Source organism: Solanum pennellii, chromosome 11 (genome assembly GCF_001406875.1).
Source record: "Solanum pennellii chromosome 11, SPENNV200".
NCBI classification, from domain to species: domain Eukaryota; kingdom Viridiplantae; phylum Streptophyta; class Magnoliopsida; order Solanales; family Solanaceae; genus Solanum; species Solanum pennellii.
The window spans coordinates 52,985,211-53,007,067 of NC_028647.1; the positions used below are offsets into that span (position 1 = coordinate 52,985,211).

The 21,857-nt window shown below is 33.3% G+C and overlaps 1 long non-coding RNA gene and 1 pseudogene across 1 annotated transcript; one reads left to right on the forward strand and one right to left on the reverse strand.

Annotated features, from left to right (window-relative positions):
- The first annotated feature begins 4,048 nt into the window (after window positions 1–4,048).
- On the forward strand, window positions 4,049–11,053 carry LOC114074958. The gene is made up of 3 exons (XR_003575338.1): window positions 4,049–4,811; window positions 7,570–7,636; window positions 10,701–11,053. It is a non-coding gene; the product is annotated as an uncharacterized LOC114074958 (long non-coding RNA).
- A 3,970-nt stretch (window positions 11,054–15,023) lies between these two features.
- On the reverse strand, window positions 15,024–21,434 carry LOC107003930 (annotated as a pseudogene).
- Between the last annotated feature and the right edge of the window lie 423 nt (window positions 21,435–21,857).

Sequence of the window (21,857 nt, forward strand, 5' to 3'; positions counted from 1 at the left end):
GGAAATATGAACGACTCCACTTTTACTAGCACATCGTGGAGTATCCCTATAGGCCTTTTCACTGTTCGATCAGCCATCAGTAGCCGCATCGCACTGGGCTTTGGGTCACCCAAAACCCAACTTCTTGTAAATTGAGAGGGGCATGAGATTTATGATTGCCCCCAGATCACATAATGTTTTCGCAAAATGTAATGACCCGACTATACAAGGAATAGTGAATGTACCCGGATCTTCTTTCTTTTGTACGAGAGATCTTGTAGCAATAGAACTACAATGCTGCATTTTATCATCATCCTTGAAAGTGACCGATATTTTCTTTGTAACCAGATCTTTCATAAACTTGGCATAACCGGGCATTTGTTCTAGAGCTTCTACCAAAGGGACATTGATAGAAAGCTGCTACAACATTGTTATAAAACGCCGATATTTACCATCCTCGGTCTTTTTCACTAATCTCTGAGGAAAGGGGGGGTGGTCTAGGCATGGGAATTACCTTTATAGGGACTTCTGCATCTTTTCCAGTGGTATCTTCTGCTTCACCACTACCCTCTACCACCTTTATCCTTTCTCACCTTTTCCTCATTAGACAGCATAGGTGGGTCAATGGGTTGCTTACCACCCCGAGTAGTGATTGCCATATAGTGTGCATCATTTTTCGAATTTTGAACAGTGTTGCTAGGAAGAGTGCCCGGTTGCCGTGTGTTCACAGTCGCAGATAATTGGGCCATTTGAAACTCGATCTGCTTAATTGATATTGCATGTGTATCGACTTTCTGCCCAATACCTGCGAAATCACTCCTTAACTCTTTAATGTTCTCATCATTAGCATCGAACCTCCTCATTATTTTGTGCAACATATCCTCAACTCGCGCCATACTATCTCCCCAATCCCTAGGAGTAACTTCACGATTTTGAGGAGGGACACAGGGACCATTCCTATCATTTTTGTTACCGTAGTTACCCCTGTTGAAGTTTTTGTCGCGGTTGTAGTTTCCATCTCGGATATAATGACCCTCACGGTTATAGTTACCATAGATCCGACCTTGGTTCCCTTTACCTTGGCGCCAATTATCCTGATTAGAGCATTGGGCACTCGGTCGGAAACCCCCCGTCTGCTCATTTACTGCATAGGAATCCTCCGCATAATAGCATTCATCATTTGGTGGTGGTGGTTTGGAAAAGTAGGTAACTGCATTTATCTTTTCTGTACCCCCAGTGATATGTTTTAATACCAACCCAAGCTCAGTTCTCATCTGTGCCATCTCTTCAAGGATCTCATCTGTTGCTGGGTTGTGAGTGGATTGCACTACGAAAGTGTTTCTCCTAGTATCTGACTTCCTAGTACTCCAAGTTTTATTATTCCGGGAGATTTTCTCTAACTTTTCAGCAATCTCAACATAAGGACACTCCCCATAAGAACCACCTGCTATAGTATCCAACACCGCTTTATTATTATCATCCTGTCCCCGATAGAACTATTCCTACAGTGACTCATCATCTATGCAGTGATTGGGGACGCTTCTCAAAAACGAGGTGAATCTATCCCAAGAACTACTAACTGACTCTCCTGGCAAAGTTGTTCACTCTGTCTTTGTGGTTTAGTTTCCTGGAGACCGGGTAGTAGCATGCTAAGAAAATGTCCCTTAGTTGGTTTCAAGTGAAAATTGAGTTGTAAGGGAGCTCAGTGAACCAAATAGCAGCCTCTCCCGTCAGTGAGAGAGGAAACACTCTTAGCCCTATTACATCCAAGTCCAAGTCAGGCCTCCCTACACAACGTTTACACAATGCCCTTACCTTAGTTATATGGGCATGTGGATCCTCAGAAGGTAGCCCTAAAAACAAAAACCTCTGGCAGTTAGCATTTGCGTCAGGCTACTAGTTACCACAAAGGTGTGGCCTGGTGGAAGAGGGGGCAAGACAAGCGTCCCATCGGAGTCTGCTCCATTGTCATAGCCTCTATAGAATTCTTGGGGACGTGGAGCGGGGTTCTGTACCCTCTGTTGGTTCTCACCCGGAGCATCGGGTAACAACTGACCATGAACATCAACCAGAGCTGGGATGTTTGGTTTGGATCATCATCATTTATACCCAAGTTTCGATTCATGTTGCGTAGTGTACGCTCTAATTCGTGATAGTAGGGAAACAAGGGTTTTCTTCCTCTCCGTGTATTTGGCATTACAAGGAAGATGGTTCTGCAAAAATCAAAAACAATAAAACAAAGTAAAATCAAAAAAGTATTGACTAAACTACATTAATAAGTTTAAGTTAATCCAAAAGCTACTTTCCCGGGCAGCGGCACCAAAATTTGATACGCTCAAATACTTCTCAAATAAGAAGTATAGCGGTCGTGTCAAGTAAACAACCCAACTAATGAGGTTGGGATTGTTCCCACGAGGAAAATAGTTTAGACTTAACTTCAATCTATTATTACTATTGTTCAGTCAATTACTTCCTTGGAAAGCAAAAATGAAAAAAGGGGGGTTTTTCTATTTCTAAATAAATGAAAACAACTAGCAAAATTAAAGGAGACAACTAACAACTTCAAATGTTGGATTTTAAGTAACTAGGGTTTACGTGTTCCCCACAGGTTCATAACTTGATAATTCTAACTATAACAATACTTTCCTAGTATCTTGCATGCAAAGTGATAAGTTATGTATTTCTAAATCCTTGGTCCGGCATCTAGAAAATTTCACTCCGCACCTTGGTCCGGCTACATGTGTTGCTATACTAACCCTTACCTTTACCTCATATTAAGCAACGGATTCGATATTTAACTAAGTTATTACCTCGTACCAATCAATACTAGCCTATTAGATAGTATACACTAAATCTATGTTGATAATTCTTTTCCTATTATCTACCTCCTTGGTCCGGCAAGTAGCATTTAGGTGAGTTCTAACGTTGGCCATCCGTTAAAAAGACTTCTAAGTGAAAGAATTATCAATACATGCAAGACACTATTCTAGAATTCTTATTTTAGTTAGGTTTTACCTCATTATTCACCTATGGTTCCCACAACCCTAGTTATGGAGTTTAGTTACTCATAGTCATAATGACAATATTCAAATATGTAATATAAGAATTCATGCACTTACATCAATGAGAAAGAATAAAATCCAAAAGTTCACTTGATTAATCAACAAAAGTCACCAACAATCAATTACTGAAATTAATTGAAGACTAAAGATTCTACAAAAGTGTAACAATAATCACCAAGTCTAATCCACAAAAGAAGCTCAAATAACCAAGAGTCTAACCCCAAAAACGAGGGTTTTCGAACTATATATAAAAAATAAAAACCTAATTAAATAAGGACTCTATTTGCTGGAAATCTGTCAAAACGCGGCTGGGTCGACGGACCTCGCGATGGATCGTTGTGGTCACGACGGGCCGTCATGGACTCTGTCGTCCCATACTTATGCAATTTCTTCTGCTGCTCTCTTCATTACCCTCGACGGCAGGTATGACGGATCGTCACAGGCACAACGGTCCGTCGGGGTTATCCGTTCCATAACACTTGAACTCTTAGAATTTGGGTACTGGACTACTTCTCTGATCTTCATGAAGAACCAGCAGGACGGACAGTCATGGCTACGATTGTTCGTCACGTATTCCGTAACCCCACACTTGGTCAGACTTCGCCATCTTCCTTCAGCAGCTGCACTACGATGCCACCTACAGACCACCATGGGTACGACGGACCGTCACAAGCTCCGTAGGTGGTACTTTTTTGCATTTCTTGCTCAAAAATCTCCGCATTCATCTTTTAGACAGATTTCCTGCAAATAATAAGAAACTTGCATAAAAATTAATACAAAAAGGCTTTTGGACACACTAAACTTAAGGAAAAAGCATTAAAAATACCGTGAAACCACGGTATATCAATTCCCTAAACCCATTTTTTTTAACAAATCATGTTGTCCCCTTTTGCTATCAGCAGCCACTTTTTAGTATTCCCAATCCTTAGAATTTTGACAGCCCATCCATTTCCCTCTCCACCCAAAATCAGCCCAAGACCAATTTTTAAAAATAAATTATACAACATTACAATACCCAACAACGTACAAACAGACTCAAAAACAATACCAGCTGACCCTACATGCGAAGCCCAAAATGACACACCAACCCTGAAAACTCAACCTGAGTCTAGCAAACCACCAAGATGGTCCCTGCGCCCGTCACCCTCCATTCACACATGAGCGACGACCCAAACGGGAAGAGAGAACTTTTGTTTTCTTCCTTGGACGTCCCTATCATCGTACATTTCCAGCAGCCACGGTAGCACGTTTCATCCTTTTGGATCAAGATCGAGTTGCGTGGCACTTCAAGGATGCTGAATTGATCAAAGCCATCCATTTTCTTCCCCATTTCGGAATGGTTTCAGATTTCAGAGAAAAAGCTTTCTTCCTAAAATGGTGAAAGTTTTTCAGAGGTTTGAATTTCAAATGGGATTTCTCCTCATCCGAATCTTGATTTTTCCCATCTCTTTTAAAAGAACAAACCTACTATCCATTCTATATAATTTACTCATTATTTTATCTATAGAAGGGGGATTTTTTTAGAGAACTATTCTTGAGAAGAAAATACACAAAGCAGAGTAATAGAAACAGGCACAAGGATACTCTTAGAAAAGGGAAGACAATCGATTTTGGCCTGCTCCTCTGTTCTTTCTTTTGCTGGCGTGTCTCCCAGTTTATTTTTTTTAGACTCAAAAAGTTCGTTTGTTTCTCTTTGCTTCTATTTGGACTTGTGCTCGTGGGATAGAAGTCGTCTTCTGTTCATCATCCCAGAACGTTATCTCAGAGAAGGTGAACTCTTCTTTACATTAAACCGTTTGATATATCATTTTGTTTTAGAAAGCATGAAGTCTCTGTCAATTCTTATTCTTCACTCTCGTTTGGTTTCTTCTCTCTGTAGTTTAATATTGTTAGAGTGTTAAAGGTTTCGTCTTGGTTTCGAATAGAACATTCTCCCGATTAAGTTTAAAGTATGTTATTAATGTAAGCTAAAGATTTTGGGTTTGTTGATGTACTAAAATGTCTAGAATGCCAGCTTTCAAATATTTGTGTCCTAAATGATCTCATTTTCTTTCCTCTCATGTCTTTACTTGAGATCAAGTTACTAATCGTTATGATATGCTTGTTGTTTAGTTTTCAACCCTCTGTATGTGTTCATCCTCTCTGTTTTATGTCGATAGAACTATCGAGTTAGCTTCGTATTAGGATTCATGTTTGGTTTAAAATAGTTTTTGCCCTTTGATGTTCGAAACGCTCTTAATTTGCAAGTCAAGTCGGTGGAATGTTGAGTTTTCTTGTTTGGATGTTCCAAATCCTATTTTGTTGGAGTCAAGCGTTCAAAATCATTTGAAGTTCGATCCTTAATTGTGTCATTGTTGAGTGTTATTTGAATATGCATCTTGTTTAAAGGAGTTTACTACCTAGCTGTAGTTTGTTAATGGTAAAAAATAGCTCATGTTGGCTCTTCTTTGGATACGGATTGCTTTCATCACTTTGCTTAGCATAATTCAATACTATTGTTTCTTGGCTAGGAAATGGTAAAGGTTTTGATATAGTATTTTTTTATTTTTTTTAAACACGTGGGGTTCTTTTTTTAGCAATGACTTGTGTTGAGTGTGTTTGAATCCAATGGTCATATTTTGAGTACGGATTTCTAGTTGTTTATTGTTGTTTCCTTAATCCGATAGATGTAGTCTCCTTAATTCATTACTTCCCCTCCCCTATTTCCTTTGTAAAATTGGAGTTTTCTTTTTTTTTTTTTTGATTAATTTCAACTTGAAATAATGTATATGTCTTTTGACAACATAGGTACAACAAGCCAAATACATGCACCTTGCATTATTTTATTTTCTTACGTGTTTTGGCTGTGTTGTAATGATCTTAAAGTGTTCTTTCATCACTAACTTTTATCCTATTTCGTTCCTTTCTATGCATGAACTCCTCTCGAGTCCATTTTGGGACTCCCTATTCCTCGTTGCATCTTTCGTTTGAACCACGAATGCTTGAACCATTATTCTCGAGTCATCCAAACCCCTCAAAACTGACTAACAGGTTGAAAACAGCAAATCTGTTGCTGAGATTAACTTGCAGGTCTCCAAAAGCTCAGAAAGGGGCTGATAATGTTGCTTATACACTGATATATGGTCATAAGATATGACATATAGGTCCAAAATTAGTACAGGTGCTTGGGAAGCAGAATTAGGGCGTATACACTGAGTATTCAATTCGATATACAAAAAATATTGAAATACAATCCGTATACGATGGTATACAATCAGAGTATAGGAAAATAGGCCCAAAGGCCAAAAAATGGCAGCAGCAGAATTTGGGCCAAAGGCCCAAATTTGACATTTCTTTCTTTTCTTATTTTTTATCATGATGTTGGACTAAATATCTTTTGATGTTTGGTTCTAATTTAATTAATTTCAAATGATAGCCATTTCTCCTTCGTTATGGATATTCAAAATTTATATATATATATATATTTTACTTGGTCCTTTTATATACCCTTCAATTTCTATATTTTTATTTTGTTTAGTCTTGTTAACACTTTAAATCATTTCCTTTAAAAATTTTCCCTTCTAAATTTATTTTTCCCTTAGATCATAAAAAATATATATAGTAATATCTGTAAGTAAATAAATAAAAATTTGAATTTATTTAACTTAGTTAAAATTTGAACGGTCAACCGCGAGTTACCGGACATTCTGACGGCCTAACACCTTCTCGGAATGTACATTCGAAATTTGAACCTTTTTCAATTGATTTTTATCTGTTTTAAATCTTTTAAAAAATAATTGTAAGTTTTCTTAATTTTACTAATAAATCAAGTGGCGACTCTGTTAATTCGTAAATTGATTTCTCTTAAATCATAAGATTAATTGATTTTTCGAAACTTAGTCAATTTTTCTTTTACTATATTTTTTTTGGAAAACATATACATACATGTCTCAGTTTTCGTATGTTTAATTATCAGTACATTAATTTTGCATTTTAAGTTTGCATGTCAGTATTTTGAGCTATCCAGTATTACATTGATTAAATCATAAATTTTTAATTACGTAATCAATCAGGAGTAGCTTAATACCAAGTGGATTAGGGTCAGTCACCATCATAGTCCCAGAACTACGTGCCTCGTTGATAAGTCCCAAATATGGGCATTACACTTAGTGATCACAGCAATCATGCTTTTATATCTCTAGTAGGGTATATTGTTTCCTCTCGAATAGACGTATACATCGGACTCCACATTTAGCTCATATGGTTTTATGTTTATTATTAGTATCTCCCACAGTTCAGTCAGCTTTTATTGTGTTGGCCATGTTATCAGTTACAATCAGATTTCAATCCCAACATGTTATAAACTTGGTCATTGCATTCCATTAGTTCATGTTATATATTCTCAGTACATTATCATGCTTATCTTTTATCGTTGCTCATATATATGCTTTGGTTCAGTTATATTATTGTTCAGCTTTATTTTGTCTTGCATGGTTAGTACCATTCAAATACCGACGCACAATTTGCGTGACATATTCTCCTGATTTAGGTTCAGGTTCTCAGTTTCCAGATCACTCAGAGATCAGTTCCTGATCTTCAGTTCAACAACACTAATGGTGAGTCCTCATTCTTTGAGAAAGAGTGAAATGATTATCTTCTTTTACTTTAAGCTTTAGTTTCAATTTTGTTAGATTTAGCTGGGTATGTCCCAAGACTTCTAGTCAGTTAGAGGCTATTTTTAGACATAGTTAGTTTCAACTTTAGTACTTGAGTTTGACTTTTCAATTGTTGTTAAACTCTGAGTTTTCATTTATTCAGATTTAGTATGGGATATTCCCCATTATTTCATATTATCTTATGACTAGCTTCCGCACAATAATTCTTTACTTCAGTTTAATTTAGTATGCTTATGATATGTCACCAGGTTTAGTTTGGTGTCACTCGTGATCCTAGGTCCCATGTACACATCCTAGAGGTAGCTTCGGGGTGTGACAAAAAAAGTGTTTGGAGAAACTTGACGTTGCTTGAAAACCCTAGATTTATCATCTTGGATACTTGATCTAAGGCTTGTAAGCATTAATGAGAGTAATATGGTTCATTAACATATTTTAGAACCTTATTCACGTGAAAAAGAGTTAGGGTTTAGGTTTAGAAGGGGTGGGAATAGTCTGGAACACCTCTCTTAAAATTTGTCAAAAACCTTATATAAGGTCATCTACAGTTTGTGGCTTGATATACGAATCGTGGATCTCATCCGTAGAATTCATACTGAAATTTTAAGACTCAAAGGTTTATTCTACTGGTCCAAACTACGACCAGTAGAAGTTTATCACTTGTAGATGGGTCCATAAGAATTAAATCCACAATTTGTCTCTTTGTACTTTTTCCACGAGTGAACAATATGGGTCGTAGGAAGTTCTATGACCCGTTGAAGTTATTTGTAGGTCATTGACTCAAAAACCTCTGTTGTGGTAGTCCCTAGTAAAATGGTCATAATGTTTTATTTCTAACTTAAAATGAGAAAAACTTGGTGGTGTTCTAAAAAGGACACATAGAACATTTGATAGGTCATGGGCTATATAATTCACTATTTCCTAAGAGAAATAATTGTTTAATTTTGATGTAACATCTCACAACTAGAAAAAATTTGAAAGTATTTATTTTAAGAAAGAATAATAAAAATCTGAAAAATTGTTTAAGTTAGGAAAGTGAGTTTTGGTAATTTTCAAACGGTCATAACTTCTATCTCAGAATGATTTAGAGGTAGTTATTGATATTATTGGAAATCCCTTTGAAATATCTTTCCAACGCCACCGAGTTTGCGCAATTTTGATATTGTATGAGTGAGTTATGCCTTTCGGAAGTTGGGTTGTTGGATTAAGGAAAATCCAATGCGGATTTGGGAAGGAAAAGTTGTATTTTCCCTACATAATTTAATTAATTCATTTTTAGGGATTTATTGGGGTTAAAACTAAATTTAGTTGAGTTTGTAAAAATAAAAATTACTCCTAGGCTTTGAGAAGAGAGAAAAGAAGAGAAAGATAGAGAGAACTCAAGAATTTGTCGAGAATGCCAAGCTTTGCGAATGGAATTAGTTGGGGGTGATCCCTATAAAAGTATGTGAGATCCTTTATTATTGGGTCAGTTCACTCACACACCAAACTTGTCTCAATTAAGTGATTGGGGAGTTGTTTACATGTTAATATGTGAAGTTCTTGAAGAACATTGTCAAATTCTTGTTGGTTGAGTTGTTGAATGCATAGTGTTGATTTGATTCATGTTTCTAGGTTGTTTTTCGAGTTAAATATATTGGGAATTGAGGGTAATAATGATCCTAAGTGTTTGGGGAAAGAACCATGGAACTTTAGAGGATTTAGAGATAAAAAATGAAGGAGAAAAGTCGAGAACACCTGGGTAAAGGGGTTAGGGCGCCGCACCTCCCATCGCCCAAAGGAAAATATTTATCCATAGGGCCTTGGGGAATCACGCCATCCATAGAGCCCCAACTTGGCCTCTGAAATTTGGGGCATGGCTCCCCACGCCTCTAAGAGCGCCAAGGACGTCAATTCAACCCATTCTTTCCCCACCTTTTCATACTAGTTCCTAAGTGATGTACCTATGTTTCTTAGTTGATTCCAACACTCTAACGTACATCATGAAATCATCCGAAAAAATGAGATCATGAACCTTCAATCCATAATCCAATTCAAGGAAAAATAAGATCAAAGTCATAGAAATTAAGAGTCAAGTCTTGAAGTTAAGAAGCAAGTCAAAGCCAAGTTCTTAAAAGTTTTCAAGGGTCTTTAGCAACGCTTTAACTTTGTTTTAAGACTCAAGTTTCAAGTTATGTAACAAGTAAAGAGCTGAGTTCATTTCTCAAAAAGTTATAAGGGAACTAAGTATTCACTAAAAAATGTTTTAAGACTTAAGTTTGAAGCTAAGTAAAGAGTAAAGAGTTTAGTTCATTTCTCAAAAGCTATACGAGAACTAAGTATTCCCTAAGAGTTATAAATGTTTTTTCACTTTAGGATAAGAATAAACTAAGATTATTTTAGATTTCAGCAAGAAAACGAAACATTGATTCCAAGAGAGCTTATAAAGATAAGTGTTGAGCAATTATCTCCACCCAGAGTAGAAGTTGTTTTAAAAACACATGAGCTAAGCATAATTTTGGGAGTAGTATTGAGCACGGATATGAGGATGTGAGTTTATAATAACTCAAGTCTCAACAAACCATGTAGCTATCATGAGCATTAAAGGATCATACTTTTTAGATGATCACTTAAGTTAAGCTAGTGAATCCACTAAGTTAAGTAAGTCCTATACCAATGGCAAGGTATAGGATGGTCCTCGATAGCGTGAAGTAAAACGTTGTACCACCAGTTAGGCTCATAATGATGGTTGTCAGTTAGAGAATCTCTCACAGAACTTATATTACTTTAAATGTGTAAAGTTAAATTTGCTTTTGCTTTATATATATATATATATATATATATATATACACATATATACATTACATGTGTTTTACTGCTTTATATTGAGTTGAGTATCCATGAGTTGAAAAAGACACGGTAAGTGTCCCTTCTTACTCTTTTCAAGCTTAAGTCGTTTTAGAATTCCAACTCGCATACTCGTATATTCATAGTGATGTCAGTTGGCCTACATCATCTTATAATGCAGACACATGTAACTAGGTTCAACATCTGGCAAACCGTTGATCGAGTGAGCAACTCAGAGTCAATTGGTGAGCCTCCCATCATTCCGGAGGATATCTTTATCATTCAATTATTGTTTTTAGTTTTCACTTGTTAGGATAATTGGGGGTCCTCCCCCAACATCCTTCTTTATTTTATAGGCTTCATAGACTGATAGTGTTAGTTTCTTTAGTCTTTTCATTTCACTCGTAAATGATTAAGACTGAGTTGTTCTTTTGGCTAAGTATTACTTTATGTATTTCTTGAGTTTTTTCTTGTGTTTAAGTCTTCCCCTAAGTAAGTAAGCTAGGCCAAGGGTTCGCTCGAGACCATACAACTCATTCATATCATCTAATTTTCATCAAGTACTCACTTTGTTTATTTTCAAATATAACTTGATAGTAAATGTTCACACATTAGCAGTGAAACGCAACATAACTAGTTATAATGGCTCGGTACTTTTACATAACTGAACTAAATAGGATATTTTCGGACCATTGCTCAATTAAGATAGATTTGTTTTAAGATGGAATCAATGTGGGTGTCTCATGCCACTTTTAAGTATTTGGTACACATAATGTGGTGTAACTATTAGAAAACATTACTAAGAAAATTGAAAAGATCACTGAGAATTCTAAGGAATGGAATTCAAATACCTTGGAGAATATCCTTCACAAAAGATATAATTACACCACATATGAGGTCGGAGTCAAACCCCACAAGAAATAATGTGTCAGTGACTGAAAAATAAAGAATTATAATGTATAAATTTGTATCTAAATGAAAAATACACAATTATTATATGAAGATGATTTTAGTAATAATCACAGATAGGGGCGAAAATATTGTCAAGCAAGGAACCTAATGGAATTATGAAATGGGAAGCTAATTGACATCAACATGATCAATTGCACATTAATCTCAAGCAAATTCACTCATGTCTAAAATCGTATATGCATTGGAAACTCAATGATTCACCTACTTCTCCAAACATAAGCAAATATATCTTATTTAATTCTCCTGAATCTAGTTAAGTAGCAATTACGATTAGTACAATTCTATGCATGGCATGGATTAACTATATCTAGTTAACTATATCTAGCTATCATTCGATGTATCGGTTGTTACACCTCAAATACTAAATTCTTCGGTAAATCTACCACTAATAGGAGACGTAGAAATAGGACCATACATTTGATTTAAATTCAATTAACAAGACTAATAGCCAGTACTTCCAAAATATTTATACAACTGAGTTAAACTGAAGCTCTTTACCACTTCTCGCAAATTGTGTAAATGCCATCTCCCAAGAAAACAAATCTAAACTTGGAAGGCCTCTAACTAGAGAGGAAGTTAAATCAGCTATGTTCTCCTTTCAACCCCTCAAATCACCGGGCCCGGATGGCCTCCACCCGCTATTCTTCCAGAAATTCTAGAATGAAACGGAAGAAACAATAGTCTCCACTTGTATGACCGCTTTTAGTACTAGCTCTATTTCCCCTCAATTAAACAAGACCTACATTTGCCTTATACCAAAAATTAATAATCCTGAACAAATTACCCACTATAGGCATATTAGCCTTTGCAACACAATTTACAAAACCATCACTAAAATCATTGTTAATAGAATTAGGTTGTTCCTAAATGATGTCATTAGTCCGAAACAATGGAGCTTCATCCAAGGTCGTAGAGCACTAGACAATGCTATTATTGCTTAGGAAGCTATACATTCTTTCCAAAAAAACTAAAGGTAAATTTGGGAAAATGCTTCTGAAAATTGATCTAGAAAAGGCCTTTGAGAGATTAAATGGTCCTTCATTCGGCAATATCTAACGATCTTAAACTTTCCAAATAATATTGCCAACCTTATCATGTCTTCTATAATATCTTCCTCCGTATCAATCCTAATAAATGGAACTCTGAATAGTTTGTTCCGACCAACTTGAAGAATAAGGCAAGGAGACCCCCTCTCACCCTACATATTTAGTGTAAATTAATATAAATTTATTTGCATGCCTAAATTAAAGAGTAAATTAATATAAAAGTATTTGCATGTCTAAATTAAAAGAAGATACTTACTAATACTAGTTTATTTTAAAAGGAAATGATATAATTACCACAATCTTGACCACTAAGTATGAATATGTATTGATCTACATATAAGAACTCCTCGACATATAACTCAAAAAATATATTATCCGTGAAGATGTATTCCATGAAAGTATCACTAGTGATTTTCATTGCTCTGTTTTTCTCTTTAACTATATCATCAGGAGATTTGATAGAAGATGTTTGTCGAACATCTATTGACTTCAAAGTTTGTATCGATGCTCTTAGATCGGACCCTAAGAGCTCTTCTGCCGATAAAAAAGGCCTAGTACATCTTCTACTTCAATGTTTAACAAAGACAAAAAATATTTACAATAAAATTTTAAGTCTATTAGAGCAAGTAAAGAACATGTTCTCATACAATGCCTTCAAGTTTGTAAGGAAAATTATGATCTTTCGATAGATAACGCTGAAATAACAATTAAAGATTTTGATGAAAATGACTTTCCTGGGGCTATGAGTGTCGTTTCTGATGTTGCCAGTGCTCCCGACACTTGTGAAGAAACATTTAATCAAGCTGTGAAGATATCTCTAATAAATTCAAAAGATGATGATTTTATGAATTTTATAAATTTAACCGCAAGTTTAATGAACCAATTCGGAAAATAATCAATATGTAATCAGCATTCTCATTATTACTTATAAGTTGTTGTCCTAAGTCATTATGATTTATGCCAAGGTTTATTTTGCAAGTTATTTGGCCCCTCTTCTTCTTCTTCTTTGGTTTTGTTACCTACTTACCTTCACATTCATTTTTTATGCTAATTGTTATAATATTCTTATTTTTATAGGACGTCACACAAACATATATATGTTCTTGATTATTTCCCAAAAGAAGATTTATATTGTTTTGACGGAATATTAAATGTAAAAATTGTAGGAATAATATAGTAAAATGAGTATTTACATTATACCCCTGTCCTTTTCAATTTTACAAAAAGTTCTTTAAAGATAAGACATGCCGATAAATAAGATTCATCCGGATACATAAACCTGTTGTGCAAATCTAAACATAAAATTAATTTTCATTGTCACAAATCACACAAAACAAATTGATATCAATTTATCCAAATTGTAACAGCTTCGGAGTATTCAACATTTAATTTTTTTTCTCCTCCGTCTATCCCTAATCATAACATATCCAAATAAACGAAAACAATTGTTGATACGTGATGAATTTATAGTAAACCTATATTATTATTACACTTTTTAATAATGATCAAAAGTAACAGTTAATTACAAGTCCTAACATATTAGAATTATTATATATTAAATTAATTGTTTATTGTTATGGTAAATTTTCACTAAATAAAGATGTGTATATGTTTAATTTTTTCTTATCATAATCCATTCAGCCCTTATTACATTAAAAAATCCAAAATATCAGCCTAATAATTTGCCCAAATTCATGGCCCTTTCATTTATTTTGGTTTAATAAGCCCGTGACTCTTTTGTTTTGATTGATAAGTTATTGCTATAATGCATAAAATGAACTATATAAAAAACAAGATACGTACATAATAGTACTGTTCTTTATCATCTGATAATAATTACTAAGGAATACAATACTGTTAGGTTTTATTTGCCCTAAATTTCTTATCATAAATAGGTTTTCCTTTTAGGAAAAGGTTTTGGATTGACTAATCATTTTTCTTGTAGGAAAAGGTTTAGGACTCTATAAATAGAGGAATGTTCCTTCTAACTTAATCAGCATTCACAATTTAGTCTTGAAGGCTTTGAGAGTTTTTGGTTCGGGGGAGAAATTGTGGGTCACAAGCTTGATACGTTATCACTTGTGTGAACCTTCCATGTATTCTTAGTGAATTTGGTTGAAGTTGTTTCCCTCTATATTTTGTACTCTCATATTTATAGTGGATTGCTCATCTCCTTTGTGGACATAGGTTGATTGACCGAACCATGTTAAATCTTTGTGTCTTTTGATATATTTCTCGTTGTCTTCTTACTCGTGATCTTTCAAGATTTGCTTTGCTAGCTTCCGCATTTACACCTACTTATTTTCGATCCTAACAAATACAACTTATTGTTGTTCAAGATAAATTTAGGTAATAAAGGATATTGACAGGAATTCACTGGTCACCATTTATAAAGTTCCTAACTATGAATTTTGATGCAATATTTGACTCACTAGTGAAGGATGTCCATATCATACGTCCCTTCATAACACCCGCACTCTAGTATGTTACTCCAAATAATATGATTCATTCCATTTAACCCATCCTCTAGGATCTATTAAGTTACCAATGTAACTTTCCATCATCACAGTCCTAGAAAATATGCCCCGTAGCCGACCTAATGCGTTGTGACGTTGTCCGATTTCACCAAATCGAGGGTAGCCTATATAGTGCAATTTTGAAGCATTATTCCACTTTTTAAGGTGTCAAGATCTCTTTTATGCGTTGTGATTGTGTTATATTGCTTCTCCATTGGAGTGCGTGTTCAATCAAGCAGTTTTGGAAAACGGATATCATCGTGCCATAGATTTCGGAGTATCGGTAGAATTGGCGATGCCTTTATGCATACAAAGTGTCTTGATACCCGTCAAATCGACATTCATAAAAGGACACCAAATCTGCTTCAACTCTTAATGCCACTGCCTGGTGCTTTATGGATCCGACATTATTTCTAAAAGTTAAGTCTTGGGTTATGACACCATTTCCAAGAACCCCTACAAATTAAATTATAAGAAACAATTATAATTCATCAAAACTAATAAAAATAATATCCTCTCTCTATATTTCTATTATATGGAACAGTCATGATTAGGACGACCAATGGCAATATTGTAAATTTAAACATTATTTATGGGCAAAGTTATAACATTATAATTTCATAATAGTGGTGAAAATAATTTTCTAGAAGAATTCAATAATTTTTTTCAAGAGTCACAAAAAGTTTTATTTCATTTGTGTGGCCCCACATAATCATTTTATTTAATTTTTAAAAATTAATTTGTATTTATTTGATTATAATAATGTAAAAAATATTTATACAATTGAAATAGTTCATATATTTTTATTGCTACTACAACATATTCAGTATAACCTACCATCTATCATGATGTAATTTCCTTTTAAATTATATACAATGTTTTCTAAACATAAGTATTCATACAGTTTTAACAGAAAAAGGGTAAAAGATATCCTTAAACTATTCGAAATAATTCATATTTATCCATAAATTATATTTTGGTTCAAAATTCTCCTTCCCGTCAAACTATTGGGTCAATAGTTCAATTCTTATCAATGAAAGTTGTTAAATGTCATGTGAATGCCACATTGTACGCCACTAGGGTTCCACTGCCACATAGACTCAAAGGAAAATGGTAAAAAAAATACTCTTAAACTATCTGAAATAGATCATATTTACCCTTAAACTATATTTCGACTCAAAACTACCCTTTTCGTCAAACTATTGAGTCACAAGTGCCCTTCTTATTGACGAAAGTTGTTAAATGCCATGTGAATTTCACATTGTACGCCAATAGAGTTCCACTGCCACATAGACTAAATTCTTAAATCTTTATTACCCGTTTTCCCCTCATTTTGTTATTTTCTAGAATGCTTTTACTCTTTCTCCCTCATCACGCGGCTAAGAGTTTCAAAATTTTCTTCGTCGCTGGGTTTCACAGTAGATCTTCGTGGTTGTAGGTTATTAATCTTTTTTTCTTATTTTATCTCCAAAATAATATTTATTTAATCTCAAAAATAAATTTTGTTTTATCTTAAAAAATTGTGACTTAAATAAGAAAACAAAAATATCACAATTCTAAAGAGATAAAAAATAGAGTTGATAATGTAAGAATAAAAAAATGACAAAATAATGAGTGCATAGTTGTAATTTAATAAAACACATAACCAATTAACGGAATAAAATTTGAAATTGTATAAATATATGGAAACAAAAATTAATTTGGCATAGAATTATATATCATATACATATGAAACTTCCACAATAGATAAACTACATATTGACCTTCATATAATAGTGAGTTGCACTTTTTAGTCTTGATTTCTACTTCTTGCAATCTTGAATTGTTATAAATTAGTTTCATTCGTCGAGAGTAAGGAGCACATTAAATATTAGATTATGAATGCATTACAATTTAAAAATAAATGTTTTCTCAATTGATGTCAATACTTGAATTTCAAAATTCAAATATTTTATTACCTTGTAAAAATTAAAAATTTTGATTATTATCTATAGAATAGAGATAAAAAAAAATACTATAAAAATAATTGTGAATTATTTTCATTTTAAATTTTGTTAAAAGGAAAATAAGTTTCAAAAACATTAATTTTATAAATATAAAATTGATCCAAAGTTTGTACTCACTCCCTTTCGATTTATACAATTTTAATTTAACTTAACATGAAGATTTTTTAAAAAGAAAAAAAACTTTTAAAACTCGTGGTCTAAAACAAACCATAGATGTTCATATGACTAAATCATCTTACTAAGAATAAAATAAATATTTTAAAGTCAAAATGTTATTTAAATATATTATCGTCATTCTTTTGAAATTGAATACAAAGAGAAATATGTCACAAAAATTATTTTAAAGTATAATTTTCATAGTGTAAAGATTTAATTACATTATATCCCTCCTTTTTTCAAATTACAAAATTTTCTTAGAATTAAATAATTTTAGATAAATCAGCACATATGCGGATACATCGATCATGATACATTGTTATTGAGGATACTGACAGACACATAGGTCACGGATGAATTCGAGAGGGGAGGGGTGTATTCGAGAGAGAATACGGATGTATCTGAGAGGGGAGAGATGTATCGAAGAGAGCATAGGCATGTATTCAAGATGGGATAAAGATGTATTCAAGAGAGGATAAGAATGTATCCGAGAGGAGATACTGATGTGTCTGACAGAGAATAGGAATGTATCTGAGAGGAGATTTGTAACTTTTTTGAATAGTAGAAAACTTTAGAAACTATAATAAAATAAGATATTAATTTGGATAATTTTTTAAACTTAAAATTGAAAAAAATAATTAATTATATTGGGCCCGTGAACGGGCCTTCAATTATCTAGTATATATATATATATAGACAGAGAGAGAGACGTACTTACCCACAGTTGTGGTGTCAAAGGTTTGGTCACCGTCGAGAAAACTTCTATTACCTGTTATTATCATAGTCTCCATACCTTCTCCAATCAGGAATATATTACTCTTATTTTTATCAACTCTAATAAAATATTCATGATACGTGCCTTTCTTAAAGAAAGGCTTGACATCGTGATCAGGGTCTGTCAATATTGCTCCAACAATTGTGTTGAAATTTTCGGTCCCATCTTTAGAAACAACCACGTTATAAGGTGTTTCTGTTATCAGTTGGCTTTGAACACATACAACGATAGTTGCGGCTATAAAAACATCATTACATTTCCTGCATTAAATTTTCTTAAAACTAAAGAATTTATGGACAAGAATTATAGCTACAATCTAGAGATATGAAAGAAGGACACCATAAAAACTATCTGTGAAGGTCATTGCAAAGTTGATGAACATGTTGTAGTTCTTTTTGGTAGTAGAAAGTTCTATTATGTGAAATCAATAAATATGATACATAAATTAATAAGATATGATGATTTTGATGTCAAAATTAATCTTCATTAAATTTCAAATAATCATTCATTAAATTGATACATATTAATCTATCGATTAAATAGTCTATAAAATATTAAAATTTCATGATCCTACCTATATTAATTTATAAAGGTTTTAATTTAGTTCATATGGAATGAACTGTTAGAATGTTTGCATAGTTCATAATAAGTGAATTATTTTTAATTTAGACTAATTATTGAAACTTCGTCATATACATCCTTTATTTCATTAATGATGAGGTTCTTAATTACTTTAATTTTGTAGTAAAATAGTTTGAAAAATCATGAAAAAGATAATCGTTAATAGTAACATTTAATTTATGTTCCTAAATGTTTAGTGAAACACCAACTATTCACTTAATATGAATTGGATCCGCCTCCTTTCCATTTCCATTGTCTCCATTTTCCCCAAGTTCTAATCTTAGATTAATGGCATGTGACATAAGTTAGATTTAATGGCTATGATTTAATTAATTAAAACATATCCCTAACCATGGTTTAGATAATAAATATATTATTATATGAATTAAAAATAGTCCTATTATTTCTCTTTTTTCTCCTCATTCCCTCCAAGACCCGATTGTTTCTCTCTTTATGCTTCCCACCTATTAATTTCAACCCTTTCTTCTTCCTCATCTCACCTTCTTCGTCATCTTCCGGTTGCACCTCATTAATTTAAATAGTTATAAAAATAATAATAATAATAATTATTTTCCCTGTCGTGGAAAGGAAGGGGATGGATATGTGACGAGATCATTTCATTCATTTTGAGAAAATTATGTTTAATGAAAAATGTACACCATCGAGTTCGATATGGACCTTTATAAAGTATTCATCATAAAAATTATTAGTGTTTTATGCTACCTGAATTCAAATTACTCGAGAGTTAATATTTCTTAATACATAATATATAAAAGAGAAGTTCAATTATCAAATTGAACTGATCAATGAATAGCCTTGAAAATCTTAATTATATGAAAGAATACATCATTTTGTGACGCAATTATCAAAATTAAATAATATTTGAGTACTTCAATTTAAAAGTTCTAAATTCTCATATGAAAAACACAATCTATTTAATCCATTTCGATGATTCTGAATTTGTATGCCACATCCAAAGCATCAAAGTTGGGAATCAACCTCACACAAGAATTTTTTGTTCCATTAGGCCTAAATCAAGATAATAAACATATTAGTTTAGCCATGGTGAAAAGTAAAGCATTCAATTCAAGTACTTCAAATAAGAAATCATCCAAGAGAATATGCATATTTTAAGGTCGCTACCTTTATCTGTAAAGAAATCGAGGCTAAAAGTAGTAGAGAACAATTAAAGTGTGGCAATTCATGACAATGAAGATCCCCCTTGAGAGTAATGTTTAAGTCATGAAATGGAATATCCTGAAAGTAATAAATAAAGTCATATATAATAGTAGTTAGTGAGTAATGCAAATGAAATAGTTCATATAAAAGTATTACTTATAAAATTATACTAACTCTTAGGAGTTGAGATAGACTTCCATGAGATGTAACTTAAGAGAGTTTTGAAGAATGTCATGATGAAAAATTTATATCTCCCAATAATTATCATGTAAATAAAAAAGTAAGATTTAACATAATACTACACAAATAATAAAATACATTTGTTATGATATACCGTAGTCATCGTTAAAGCTGAGAATGATGGACATGGTTCTTGAAGACCTACCTGTAATGTGACTTACATCATGCTGAATTTTTTGTGATGGAGACGATTGAATCTTGTTCTTCTTTCTGGTCTTTTCCGAAAAAACTATTTGGATGCTATTGGAGCGACGAGTTGGTTGCTTCTTCTTTAACCCTGTCACCTTTGTAACATTTAGACTATCAACAAATATTGTCTTATCCTGAATAACTTCATTTGAAACTGATGGATTTTCATAAGATTCGTGTCTGTTTTTTATTTCCTTCAACTTCGCAATTATCTCATTGGCTTACTTAACAATCAATTTGTATCCTTCTTTGAACTCAGAAACTTCACTCGCTATTTGGACAAAAGTTTTGCTTAAATGCATGTGCCTTATACTAACTTCATCTTTTGATCACTTCTCTCTGTAAAATCTTTAATTTCCATTTCAATCAAGTTAGTAACATCTTTTGTCCACCTTTTTAATATATAATGACCGAGAATCTTATCCTTGATATTTAAAGTGCCCAACATCTTTAGAGCATGACCACACAATACACCTGAAAATTCAAATAATTTGCAACTACAAGAAAGTACCTCTGTTGATTGGTTTACAACTACCGCATGTTCCCTGCCACTTTGATGTGTGCTAACATTGTATTTATAGAAATCTCCATCATCCTGAAAGCTTTTTATTGAAAGAAGTAATGACTTTTCCCATTGCTTCTCGAACAAATTAAATATGGTTGCAGTATATCTATCTCTAGAATGAATCAACAAAGGAATCTTAACCTTTAACACAGACATTCGTTAGGTCATGTAAAAATTTGACTTGCTTTCGTTAGCACGCTTATCATCATCAGCTCTTTGAAAATGCTTAAAGAATTGTACAATATCTAAATCAGATTTCAAGTAGCCCCTTAGTGATCCATTGAAACTTTCACTCAATTGTGTGCTTTGCATACCAGCTGAAAATATATTTCTACCATATGCCATGGACCATTTTTCCCTTATAGCAAAGGTGTTCTTCAACCAACTATTATCCTTGAGATCGTATTTTTCAAGCATTTCTTTCCATGCATTAAGAAAATCTGCTTCATACTCGTAATCAAAAACGATTTGCTAAAATCACTCGGAAATGATTTATGAACATTAAAGATATGATTAAGATGTTTACATGCGTTTTATCCCAAGTGCCATATATATAGACGGTGATATGTTTGTGGCATCACTAATGAGCCTTCTAAACTAATTGCAGGATCTTGATCTGTGATGAAAGTTTGTGGCTTATCCGCTGACATAGCTCTAAAAAATACATTAAATAGTCATTCAAATGCTTCAGCTGTTTCTTCAAATAAAAGGGCAGCACCAAATACCACCATCTCCCTATGATTATTTAATCCAACAAACAAGGCCAATGGACTATACTCCTTATTTGTTTTATATGTTGTGTCAAACGATATTCCATAAATCTGAAAATCCCTTATCATTTTAGCATCAGCCCAGAAAATATTTGTTATCTAACCATCGGCATCTAATTGTAAAGAAAATCAAAAAGAAGGATCTTTTATTACTCTTTCTTCAAAATAATTTACCAAACTATGAGCCACTCCATACTGTAGACTTTCTTTTCTTTTATCACGAAGATAATTTTTGTGATCTCTCTTTGTAAAACCTAAAGAAGCTTTCCCCCTGCTTAACGAGCAACATATTCAAAATAAGAC